Source organism: Pristiophorus japonicus, chromosome 18, assembly GCF_044704955.1.
Source record: "Pristiophorus japonicus isolate sPriJap1 chromosome 18, sPriJap1.hap1, whole genome shotgun sequence".
Lineage (NCBI taxonomy): Eukaryota > Metazoa > Chordata > Chondrichthyes > Pristiophoridae > Pristiophorus > Pristiophorus japonicus.
This window is the reverse complement of record NC_091994.1, coordinates 5224530-5236480: the sequence shown is the minus strand read 5'-3', so window position 1 is coordinate 5236480 and position 11951 is coordinate 5224530. Positions and strand designations below refer to the sequence as shown.

The window sequence follows — 11951 nt, the reverse complement described above, 5'->3', positions numbered from 1 at the left end:
CCCACTCTCCCCCCCCCCCCCCGTCCCACTCTCCCCCCCCCCCCCCCCGTCCCACTCTTCTCCCCCCCCCCCGTCCCACTCTTCTCCCCCCCCCCCCCGTCCCACTCTTCTCCCCCCCCCCCCCCGTCCCACTCTTCTCCCCCCCCCCCCGTCCCACTCTTCTCCCCCCCCCCCCCGTCCCACTCTTCTCCCCCCCCCCCCGTCCCACTCTTCTCCCCCCCCCCCCGTCCCACTCTTCTCCCCCCCCCCCCGTCCCACTCTTCTCCCCCCCCCCCCGTCCCACTCTTCTCCCCCCCCCCCCGTCCCACTCTTCTCCCCCCCCCCCCGTCCCACTCTTCTCCCCCCCCCCCCCGTCCCACTCTTCTCCCCCCCCCCCCCCCGTCCCACTCTTCTCCCCCCCCCCCCGTCCCACTCTTCTCCCCCCCCCCCGTCCCACTCTTCTCCCCCCCCCCGTCCCACTCTTCTCCCCCCCCCCCGTCCCACTCTTCTCCCCCCTCTCTCCCCCCCCGTCCCACTCTTCTCCCCCCCCGTCCCACTCTTCTCCCCCCCCCCCGTCCCACTCTTCTCCCCCCCCCCCGTCCCACTCTTCTCCCCCCCCCCCCCGTCCCACTCTTCTCCCCCCCCCCCCCCGTCCCACTCTTCTCCCCCCCCCCCCCCCCCGTCCCACTCTTCTCCCCCCCCCCCCCGTCCCACTCTTCTCCCCCCCCCCCCCCGTCCCACTCTTCTCCCCCCCCCCCCCCGTCCCACTCTTCTCCCCCCCCCCCGTCCCACTCTTCTCCCTCCCCCCCCCGTCCCACTCTTCTCCCCCCCCCCCCCGTCCCACTCTTCTCCCCCCCCCCCCCGTCCCACTCTTCTCCCCCCCCCCCCCCCGTCCCACTCTTCTCCCCCCCCCCCCCCGTCCCACTCTTCTCCCCCCCCCCCCCCGTCCCACTCTTCTCCCCCCCCCCCCCCGTCCCACTCTTCTCCCCCCCCCCCCCCCGTCCCACTCTTCTCCCCCCCCCCCCCGTCCCACTCTTCTCCCCCCCCCGTCCCACTCTCCCCCCCCCCCCCCCACTTCCCCCCCCCCCCCCCGTCCCGTCCCACTCTTCCCCCCCCCCCCCCCGTCCCACTCTCCCCCCCCCCCCCCCACTTCCCCCCCCCCCCCCCGTCCCGTCCCACTCTTCCCCCCCCCCCCCCCCCGTCCCACTCTTCCCCCCCCCCCCCCCCCGTCCCACTCTTCCCCCCCCCCCCCCCCCGTCCCACTCTTCCCCCCCCCCCCCCCGTCCCACTCTTCCCCCCCCCCCCCCGTCCCACTCTTCCCCCCCCCCCCCGTCCCACTCTTCCCCCCCCCCCCCCCGTCCCACTCTCTTTCCCCCCCCCCCCCCGTCCCACTCTCCCCCCCACTCCTCCCCCCCCCCAGTCCCGCTCCTCCCCTGTCCCCCCCCCTTGGATAGGTTAGGTGAGTGGGCAAATGCATGACAGATGAAGTATAATGTGGATAAATGTGAGGTTATCCACTTTGGTGGTAAAAACAGAGAGACAGACTATTATCTGAATGGTGACGGATTAGGAAAAGGGGAAGTGCAACGAGACCTGGGTGTGATGGTACATCAGTCATTGAAGGTTGGCATGCAGGTACAGCAGGCGGTTAAGAAAGCAAATGGCATGTTGGCCTTCATAGCAAGGGGATTTGAGTACAGGGGCAGGGAGGTGTTGCTACAGTTGTACAGGGCCTTGGTGAGGCCACACCTGGAGTATTGTGTACAGTTTTGGTCTCCTAACCTGAGGAAGGATATTCTTGCTATTGAGGGAGTGCAGCGAAGGTTCACCAGACTGATTCCTGGGATGGTGGGACTGACATATCAAGAAAGACTGGGTCAACTGGGCTTGTATTCACTGGAGTTCAGAAGAATGAGAGGGGACCTCATAGAAACTCATTACCATCTTAACCGGGCGGTGGGGGGGCTGATAAGCTGGTGGGGGTTGTGGGAGGGTGGTGGGGGTTGTGGGAGGGTGGGGGGGCTTGGGGAGTGATTTCCATCTTCTCCCCCTCCAACCCCCAGCTATCGCTAGGATTAGTGAGTTGTAACTGGGATTTCAGTCGGGTGGAACGGCTGTGAGATTTGACGCGGAGAGTATTTCCAGCCGGGTGTTGATTTCCTGCCCACTCCCCCTTCCAAACTTGAGTTGTGTTTGGAGCGAGCTTTTATTTTAAAAACACTTTCTTCAACACCAAGTTGTGTTTGTACAGTGTTTTTAACAAAAGACATTGTTCACAGAGACGTAAGCATAAGAACATAAGAAATAGGAGCAGGAGTCGGCCATACGGCCCCTCGAGCCTGCTCCGCCATTCAATACGATCATGGCTGATCTGATCATGGACTCAGCTCCACTTCCCCGCCCGCTCCCCATAATCCCTTATCCCCTTATCGTTTAAGAAACTGTCTATTTCTATCTTAAATTTATTCAATGTCCCAGCTTCCACAGCTCTCCGAGGCAGAGAATTCCACAGATTTACAACCCTCTGAGAAGAAATTTCTCCTCATCTCAGTTTGAATGGGCGGCCCCTTATTCTAAGATCATGCCCCCGAGTTCTAGTCTCCCCCATCAGTGGAAACATCCTCTCTGCATCCACCTTGTCAAGCCCCCTCATAATCTTTTATGTTTCAATAAGATCACCTCTCATTCTTCTGAATTCCAATGAGTAGAGGCCCAACCTACTCAGCCTTTCCTCATAAGTCAACTCCCTCATCTCCGGAATCAACCGAGTGAACCTTCTCTGAACTGCCTCCAAAGCAAGTATGTCCTTTCGTAAATATGGAAACCAAAACTGCGCGCAGTATTCCAGGTGTGGCCTCACCAATACCCTGTATAACAGGAGCAAGACTTCCCTGCTTTTATACTCCATCCCCTTTGCAATAAAGGCCAAGAGGCCAAGCAGGAGCTATTGGGACAGGTGACCAAAAGCTTGGCCAAAGTGATAGGTTTAAGCAGGGTCTTGAAGGAGGGAGAGAGAGAGGCGGAGAGGTTTAGGGAGAGAATCCCAGAGCTTGGGGCCCAGGCAGCTGAAGGCCCGGCTGCCGATGAAGGACTGGTTAAAATCAGGGGATGCGCAAGAGGCCAGAATTGGAGGAGCGCAGAGATCGCAGGGATTGCAGAGGTAGGGAGGGGCGAGACAATGAAGGGATTTAAGTACAATAATGGAAATTTTAAATTCAAGGTGTTGCTGGACCGGGAGCCAATGAAGGTCAGTGATTTGAACGTGGTGTGTGTTAGGACATGGGGCAGCAGAGTTTTGGATGAGCTGAAGTTTATGGTGGGTGGAAGGGGAGAGGCCAGCCAGGAATCATTGAGTCTGGAGGTGTCAAAGGCATGGACGAGGGTTTCAGCAGCGGATGGGCGGAGACGGGCGATGTTACGGAGGTGGAAATAGGCAGTTTGGGTGATGAAGATACAAAGCCCCCTCCTGTTCACAGCCCACATGACCCTGACGTCACATGGGGTCTACGCTCCAGCTGCAGTCAGTGTGGTGATCGGGAGCAAGAATTCACGCTGATCCCTTTCCCCAGCCCAAGGCTGCTGAGGTCGACTGTAGCATTTCGATAAGATCACACCTCATTCTTTGATCTCCAATGTGTATAGGCTCAACCTATCTTCATAAGTCAATCCCCTCACCTCTGGAATCAACCCAGTGAACCTTCTCCAATGCAAGTATATCCTTCCTTAAATAAGGAGACCAAAACTGTACGCAGTACTCCAGGTGTGGCCTCATCAATACCCTGTACAGTTGTAGCAGGACTTCTCTGCTTTTATATTCCATCCCCCTTGCAATAAAGGCCAACATTCCATTTGCCTTCCTGATCACTTGCTGTACCTGCATACTAACTGTTTGTGTTTCATGCACAAGGACCTCCAGGTCTCTGTACTGCAGCACTTTGCAAATTGACTCCATTTAAATGAAAACTTGCTTTTCTATTTTTTTCTGTCAAAGTGGATCACCTCACATTTTCCCACATTATACTTCATCTGCCAAATTTTTGCCAATTCACTTAGCCTGTCTATATCCCTTTGCTGATTTTTTATGTCCCCTTCACAATTTGCTTTCCCACCAATCTTTGTAACATCAGTGAACTTTTATCTTGTGCAGTAACCTTTTATGTGGCATCTTATCAAATGCCTTCTGGAAATCCAAATACACCACATCCACTGGTTCCCCCTTATCCACCCTGCTCGTTACATCCTCAAAGAACTCCAGCAAATTTGTCAAACATGATTTCCCTTTCATAAAACCATGCTGACTCTGCTTCATTGAATTATGCTTTTCCAAATGTCCTGCTACTGCTTCCTTAATAATGGACTCCAGCATTTTCCCAATGACAGATGTTAGGCTAACTGGTCTATAGTTTCCTGCTTTCTGTCTGCCTCCTTTTTTAAATAGGAGTGTTACATTTGCAGTTTTCCAATCCGCTGGGACCTCCCCAGAATCCAGGGAATTTTGGTAAATTACAACCAATGCATCCACTATCTCTGCAGCAACTTATTTTAAGGCCCTAGGATATAAGCCGTCGGGTTCAGAGGACTTGTCCGCCTTTAGTCCCATTATTTTACCTAGTACTACTTCATTAGTGATAATTGTATAAAGTTCCTCCCTCCCTATATAGCCCCTTGATTATCCACTATTGGGATTTTTAGTGTCTTCTACCGTTAAGACCGATACAAAGTATTTGTTCAACGTCTCTGCCATTTCCCTGTTCCCCATTATTAATTCCCAGTCTCATCCTCTAGGGGACTGACATTTACTTTAGCCACTCTTTTCCTTTTTATGTACCTGTAGAAACTCTTACCATCTGTTTTTATATTTCGTGCTAGTTTACTTTCTTAATCTATCTTCCCTCTCTATCATTTTTTTTAGTCGTTCTTTGTTGGCTTTTAAAAGTTTCCCAATCCTCTGGCCTCTCACTAGTCTTGGCCACTTTGTATGCCTTTATCAATTTTATACCATCCCTTATTTCCTTAGTTAGCCACGGATGGTTATCCCTTCTCTTAGTCTTTCCTTCTCATTGGGATATATTTTTGTTGCGAGTTATGAAAGATCTTTCTCACCCTCCAGCTGAATTTGCTATGGTCACTCATTCCTAGAGGATCCTTTACTAATCCTGTCTCATTACACAGTACCAGATCTAAGATAGCCTGCTCCCTGGTTGGTTCCGTAACATACTGTTCAAGGAAACTATCCCAGATACATTCTATGAACTCCTCCTCAAGGCTACCCTGGGCAATTTGCTTTGTCCAATCAATATGAAGGCTAAAATCACCCATGATTATTGCCGTTCCTTTTTTACAAGCCTCCATTATTTTTGATGTATACTTTGTCCAACAGTGCAGCTACTGTTAGGGGGCCTATAGACTGCACCCACCAGTGACTTTTTCCCCTTATTATTCCTTATCTCCACCCAAACTGATTCACCATCTTGATCATCTGAGCCAATATCGTTCCTCACTAACACATTAATCTCATCCTTATTAACACAGCTACCCCACCTCCTTTACCTTTTTCTGTCGTTCTGAATTGTCAAATACCCCTGAATAGTTAGATCCCAGCCCTGGTCACCTTGCAACCACATCTCTGTAATGGCTATCAGATCATACCCATTTGTATCTACTTGTGCCATCAACTCATCTATTTTCTCACAATTGCTGCGTGCATTCAGATAAAGAGCTTTTAAATCTGTTTTTTTACCATTTTTTCCTGCTTTCACCCCACTTTCTGATTCACTTTTATCTTTATACATTCTGTCCCTTCCTGACAAGCTCTGGTTTTCATTCCCCCAGTGCTACCCTGCTCTTTTGCCGTCTCCTTATTCTTTGACTTTTTAAATTTTCACTTGCCTGAATCCTGCCCCCCACTAATTAGTTTAAAGCCCTCTCTAATTCTTCAATTCGCCAGGACCCTAGTCCCAGCACGGTCTAAGTGGAGCCCGTCTGAATGGAACAGCTCCCTTCCAGTGTCCCAGGAACCAAAACCCATTTCTCCCACACCAATCTTTGAGCCACGTGTTTAACTTCTGATCTTATTTACCCCAAGCAAATCTGTTCGTGGCTCAGGTAGTAATCCAGAGATTATTACCTTTGTGGTTCTGCTTTTTAATTTGGCCCCTAGCTACTCACACTCCCTCAGCAGAACCTCTTTCTTTGTTCTATCTATGTCGTTGGTACCCACATGGACCACGACAACTGGATCTTCCCCCTCCCACTCCAAGTTCCTCTCCAGCCCAGAGGAGATGTCCTTAACCCTGGCACCGGGCAGGCAACACAGCCTTCGGGACTCACGCTCTCGGCTGCAGAGAACCGGATCTATTCCCCTAATGATACTGTCCCCTACCACTACAACATTTCTTTGTACTTCCCCCACGTGAATGGCCCCCTGTACCACGGTGCTGTGGTCAGTTTGCTCATCCTCCCTGCAGTCCCTGCTCTCGTCCACACAGGGAACAAGAACCTCGAACCTGTTGGACAAGAGCAAGGGCTGAGGCTCCTCCATCACTCCATCCTGGATCCGCATACCTGCCTCACTCGTCGTCACACTCTCCTGTCCCTGACCACGGATCGAATTTGAATTCATTACTCTAATTGGTATGACCAGCTCCTGGATCGCTGCGTCGAGGTGACCCTCCCCCTCCCTGATGTGTCGTAGTGTCCGCAGCTCGGACTCCAGCTCGTCAACACGGAGCCGAAGTTCCTCCAGCTGCAGATGTGGTCGCGATGGACCTCATTGGGGTCACCCAGCTCCCACATGCAGCAGAGACACATCGCCTGTCCTGCCATCTCTAATGTATTTAATTAGATTTAGTTTTAGTTTTATCAAATTGTTGTTTGTGGGAGCTTGCTGTGCACAAATTGGCTGCTGCGTTTCCTACATTGCAACAGTGACTACACTTCAAACATTAATTCATTGGCTGTAAAGCGCTTTAGAACGTCCTGAGGTTGCGAAAGGCGCTATAGAAATGCAAGTCTTTTTAACTAACATGGATAGAATCAGCCCACGAAAGGGATAGAAACATCGAAAGATAGAAAATAGGTGCAGGAGTAGGCCATTCGGCCCTTCGAGCCTGCACCACCATTCAATATGATCATGGCTGATCATTCACCTCAGTACTCCACCCTTGCCTTCTCTCCATACCCCTTGATCCCTTTAGCTGTAAGGGCCACATCTAACTCCCTTTTGAATATATCCAACAAACTGGCCTCAACAACTTTCTGTGGTAGAGAATTCCACAGGTTCGCCACTCTCTGGGTGAAGAAGTTTCTCCTCATCTTGGTCCTAAATGGCTTACCCCTTATACTTAGACTGTGACCCCTGGTTCTGGACTTCCCCAACATCGGGAACATTCTTCCTGCATCTAACCTGTCCAGAATTTTATATGTTTCTATGAGATCCCCTCTCATTCTTCTAAATTCCAGTGAGTATAAGCCTAGTCAATCTAGTCTTTCCTCATATGGCAGTCCTACCATCCCGGGAATCAGTCTGGTGAACTTTCGCTGCACTCCCTCAACAGCAAGCATGATCCTTCCTCAGATTAGGAGACCAAAACTGCACACAATACTCAAGGTGTGGTCTCACCAAGGCCCTGTACAACTGCAGTAAGACCTCCCTGCTCCTATACGCAAATCCCTCGCTATGAAGGCCAGCATGCCATTTGCTTTCTTTACTGCCTGCTGTACCTGCATGCCTACCTTCAATGATTAATGTACCATGACACCCAGGTCTCGTTGCACCTCCCCTTTTACTAATCTGTCACGAGTCAGATAATCTGCCTTCCTGTTTTTGCCCCCCAAGTGGATAACCTCACATTTATCCACATTATACTGCATCTGCCATGCATTTGCCCACTCACCTAACCTGTCCAAGTCACCCTGCAGCCTCTTAGCATCCTCCTCACAGCTCGCCCTGCCACCCAGCTTAGTGTCATCTGCAAACTTGGAGATATTACATTCAATTCCTTTGTCTAAACCATTAATGTATATTGTAAATAGCTGGGATCCCAGCACTGAACCCTGTGGCACCCCACTAGTCACTGCCTGCCATTCTGAAAAGGACCCGTTTATTCCCACTCTTTGCTTCCTGCCTGCCAACCATTTCTCTATCCACGTCAGTACATTACCCCCAACACTATGTGCCTTAATTTTGCACACCAATCTCCTGTGTGGGACCTTTTCAAAAGCCTTTTGAAAGTCCAAATACACCACATCCACTGGTTCTCCCTTATCCACTCTACCAGTTACATCTTCAAAAAATTCTAGAAGATTTGTCAAGCATGATTTCCCTTTCATAAATCTTGGACCGATCCTGTCACTGCTTTCCAATTGCGCTGCTATTATATCTTTAATAATTGATTCCAGCATTTTCCCCACTACCGATGTCGGGCTAACCGGTCTATAATTCCCTGTTTTCTTTCTCCCTCCTTTTTTAAAAAGTGGGGTTACATTAGCTACCCTTCAATCCATAGGGACTGATCCAGAGTCCGTGGAGTGTTGGAAAATGACCACTAATGAATCTACTATTTCCAGGGCCACTTCCTTAAGTACTCTGGGATGCAGACTATCAGGCCCCGGGGGTTTATCCGTCTTCAGTCCCTTCAATTTCTCCAACACCATTTCCTGACTAATAAGGATTTCCCTCAGTTCTCCCTTCTCGCTCCATAATGCTTGGGTGTGGGGGGTTGGGGGGGGGGGTCGAGGGTAGGGGTGGTGAGAGGGAATAGTGGGGGGAGGGATGAGGGGAGCGGAAGGAGTAGGTGGGGTGGAGGGGGAGTAGTGGAGGGGATGGGAGAGAGAGGGGAGCGGAGGGGGGATTGGGGAGCGGGGGAGTGGGTGAGGGGTGTGGTGTGGGGGGATGGGGAGAGGGAAGGGGAATAGTGGGTGAGGTGTGGGGGGATGGGAGGGGTGTGGAGAGGGAGTAGTGGGAGGAGGGAGGGGTAGGGAGGGGAGCGGTGATGGGATGGGATGAGGGGAGCGATGTTCCATTCGGCAGCTCTTGCAGACAGTGGGAGCAGATGAGAGATGAGCCTCGAGGCCTTGGTGCAATCGGTAGATACTGAGTGAGACCACAGACTGAAGGATAGGATTGAAACAGGATACTGCTGCACATCTGATAGAAGCGCCAAGTGGGGCATGAATCATTTTGTGCATTGAGATTAACCTCACTCCCTGCCCTGGCCCAGATACACCGGCTCGGAGCATGGCTACAGCTCTTGCCTCATTGCCGGAGAAATCCTGAAGCTGAACAAGATCCGTTGGTATCAGCAACTCAAGCTTTTTGGGAACAGTGATTTAATCAGGTCCTCCCTATCTCTGTAACCCCCTCCAGCCCCTACACCCCTCCCTATCTCTGTAACCCCCTCCAGCCCCTACACTCCTCCCTATTCTGTAACCCTCTCCAGCCCCTACACCCCTCCCTATCTCTGTAACCCCCTCCAGCCCCTACACCCCTCCCTATCTCTGTAACCCCCTCCAGCCCCTACACCCCTCCCTATCTCTGTAACCCCCTCCAGCCCCTACACCCCTCCCTATCTCTGTAACCCTATCCAGCCCCTACACCTCCCTATCTCTGTAACCCCCTCCAGCCCCTACACTCCTCCCTATTCTGTAACCCTCTCCAGCCCCTACACCCCTCCCTATCTCTATAACCCTATCCAGCCCCAACACTCCTCCCTATTCTGTAACCTCCTCCAGCCCCAACACTCCTCCCTATTCTGTAACCCTCTCCAGCCCCTACACCCCCTCTAGCCCCTACACCCCTCCCTATTCTGTAACCCTCTCCAGCCCCTACACCCCTCCCTATTCTGTAACCCTCTCCAGCCCCTACACCCCTCCCTATCTCTGTAACCTCCTCCAGCCCCAACACTCCTCCCTATTCTGTAACCCTCTCCAGCCCCTACACCCCTCCCTATCTCTATAACCCTATCCAGCCCCTACACCCCCTCCAGCCCCTACACCCCTCCCTATCTCTGTAACCCCCTCCAGCCCCTACACCCCCTCCAGCCACTACACCCCTCCCTATCTCTGTAACCCCCTCCAGCCCCTACACCCCCTCCAGCCACTATACCCCTCCCTATCTCTGTAACCCCCTCCAGCCCCTACACCCCCTCCAGCCCCTACACCCCTCCCTATCTCTGTAACCCCCTCCAGCCCCTACACTCCTCCCTATTCTGTAACCCTCTCCAGCCCCTACACCCCTCCCTATCTCTGTAACCCTATCCAGCCCCTACACCCCTCCCTATCTCTGTAACCCTATCCAGCCCCTACACCCCTCCCTATCTCTGTAACCCTATCCAGCCCCTACACCCCTCCCTATCTCTGTAACCCTATCCAGCCCCTACACCCCTCCCTATCTCTGTAACCCTATCCAGCCCCTACACCCCTCCCTATCTCTGTAACCCTATCCAGCCCCTACACCCCTCCCTATCTCTGTAACCCCCTCCAGCCCCTACACTCCTCCCTATCTCTGTAACCCCCTCCAGCCCCTACACTCCTCCCTATCTCTGTAACCTCCTCCAGCCCCTACACTCCTCCCTATCTCTGTAACCTCCTCCAGCCCCTACACTCCTCCCTATCTCTGTAACCTCCTCCAGCCCCTACACCCCTCCCTATCTCTGTAACCTCCTCCAGCCCCTACACCCCTCCCTATCTCTGTAACCTCCTCCAGCCCCAACACCCCTCCCTATCTCTATAACCTCCTCCAGCCCCTACACCCCTCCCTATCTCTGTAACCTCCTACACCCCTCCCTATCTCTGTAACCTCCTCCAGCCCCTATACCCCTCCCTATCTCTGTAACCCCCTACACCCCTCCCTATCTCTGTAACCCACTCCGGCCCCTACACCCTTTCCTATCTCTGTAACCCACTCCGGCCCCTACACCCCTCCCTATCTCTGTAACCTCCTCCAACCCTCCGAGATCTCCGCACTCCTCCAGTTCTGGCCTCTTGTCCATCCCCGATTTCTATCGCTCCACTATTGGCAGCCATACCTTCAGCTGCCCGCCCCTAAGCTCTGGAATACCCCTCCCTAAACCTTTCCGGCACACACACTCCTCCTATAAGACACTCCTTAAAACCTGAGGATTTGACTTCACCTTAAAAATCTGGAAACAAAAATAAAGCCAGGATCAGTAAGTGAGCATGAAGCTGTCGGATTGATTGTCGTAAAAACCCAACTGGCCCAGTAATGTCCTTTTGGGGAAGGAAACTTTCCGTCCTTACCCGATCTGGGCCTATTTGTGACTCCAGTCCCACGCCGACATGGTTGACTCTTGATCCTCAAGTTTCAGTTGCATCAAACCCGCTCCCAGCCATTCAGCAAGGCAGCCCACCATCTCCTCGGGGCAACGTGGGATGGGCAATAAATGCCGGCCTTGCCAGCGATGCCCACTTCCCCAGAACAAATCTTTTTAAAGCAGCGACAGTCCTGTGTGGCGTTTATCTAGAATGGAAGTGATAATTGCATTTATATAGCGCCTTTCATGACCTCAGTTTGTCCCAAAGCACTTGCGGTCAATACTCCTGCCAAAGGAAACAGTTTCTCCTTGTCCACTCTATCAAAACCCCTCATGATTTTGAACACCTCAATCAAATCTCCCCTTAACCTTCTCTGCTCTAAGGAGAACAACCCCAGCTTCTCCAGTCTCTCCCCATAACTGAAGTCCCTCATCCCTGGGACCATTCTGGCCACTGTCCTCTCCAGGATGGGAGTTTAGGGTGTGGTTCCGTACCCCCAAGGAGAGTCCTCACCTTCTGGAGAGAATTGGGCTGGAGGTGGGGGAGGGGAGGTTTGTTGAATTCTTCGGTTTCAGTTCGAGGTTACACAGGTGGGCAGGCGGCTGCACACATGGGAACCTGTGTTAATAAACTGGTTGCTACATGTTGGAGTGGAGCTGTGTTGGAACAGCTCTGCCCTCCGTACCCCTCGGGTTGTG

General features: G+C 52.6%; 1 protein-coding gene across 1 annotated transcript in view; it reads left to right on the top strand.

Moving 5' to 3' along the window:
- The window catches only part of LOC139229375 (unconventional myosin-IXb-like), a 91089-nt gene that overhangs the window by 1365 nt on the left and 77773 nt on the right, over positions 1 to 11951 (top strand). The window lies entirely within an intron of this gene.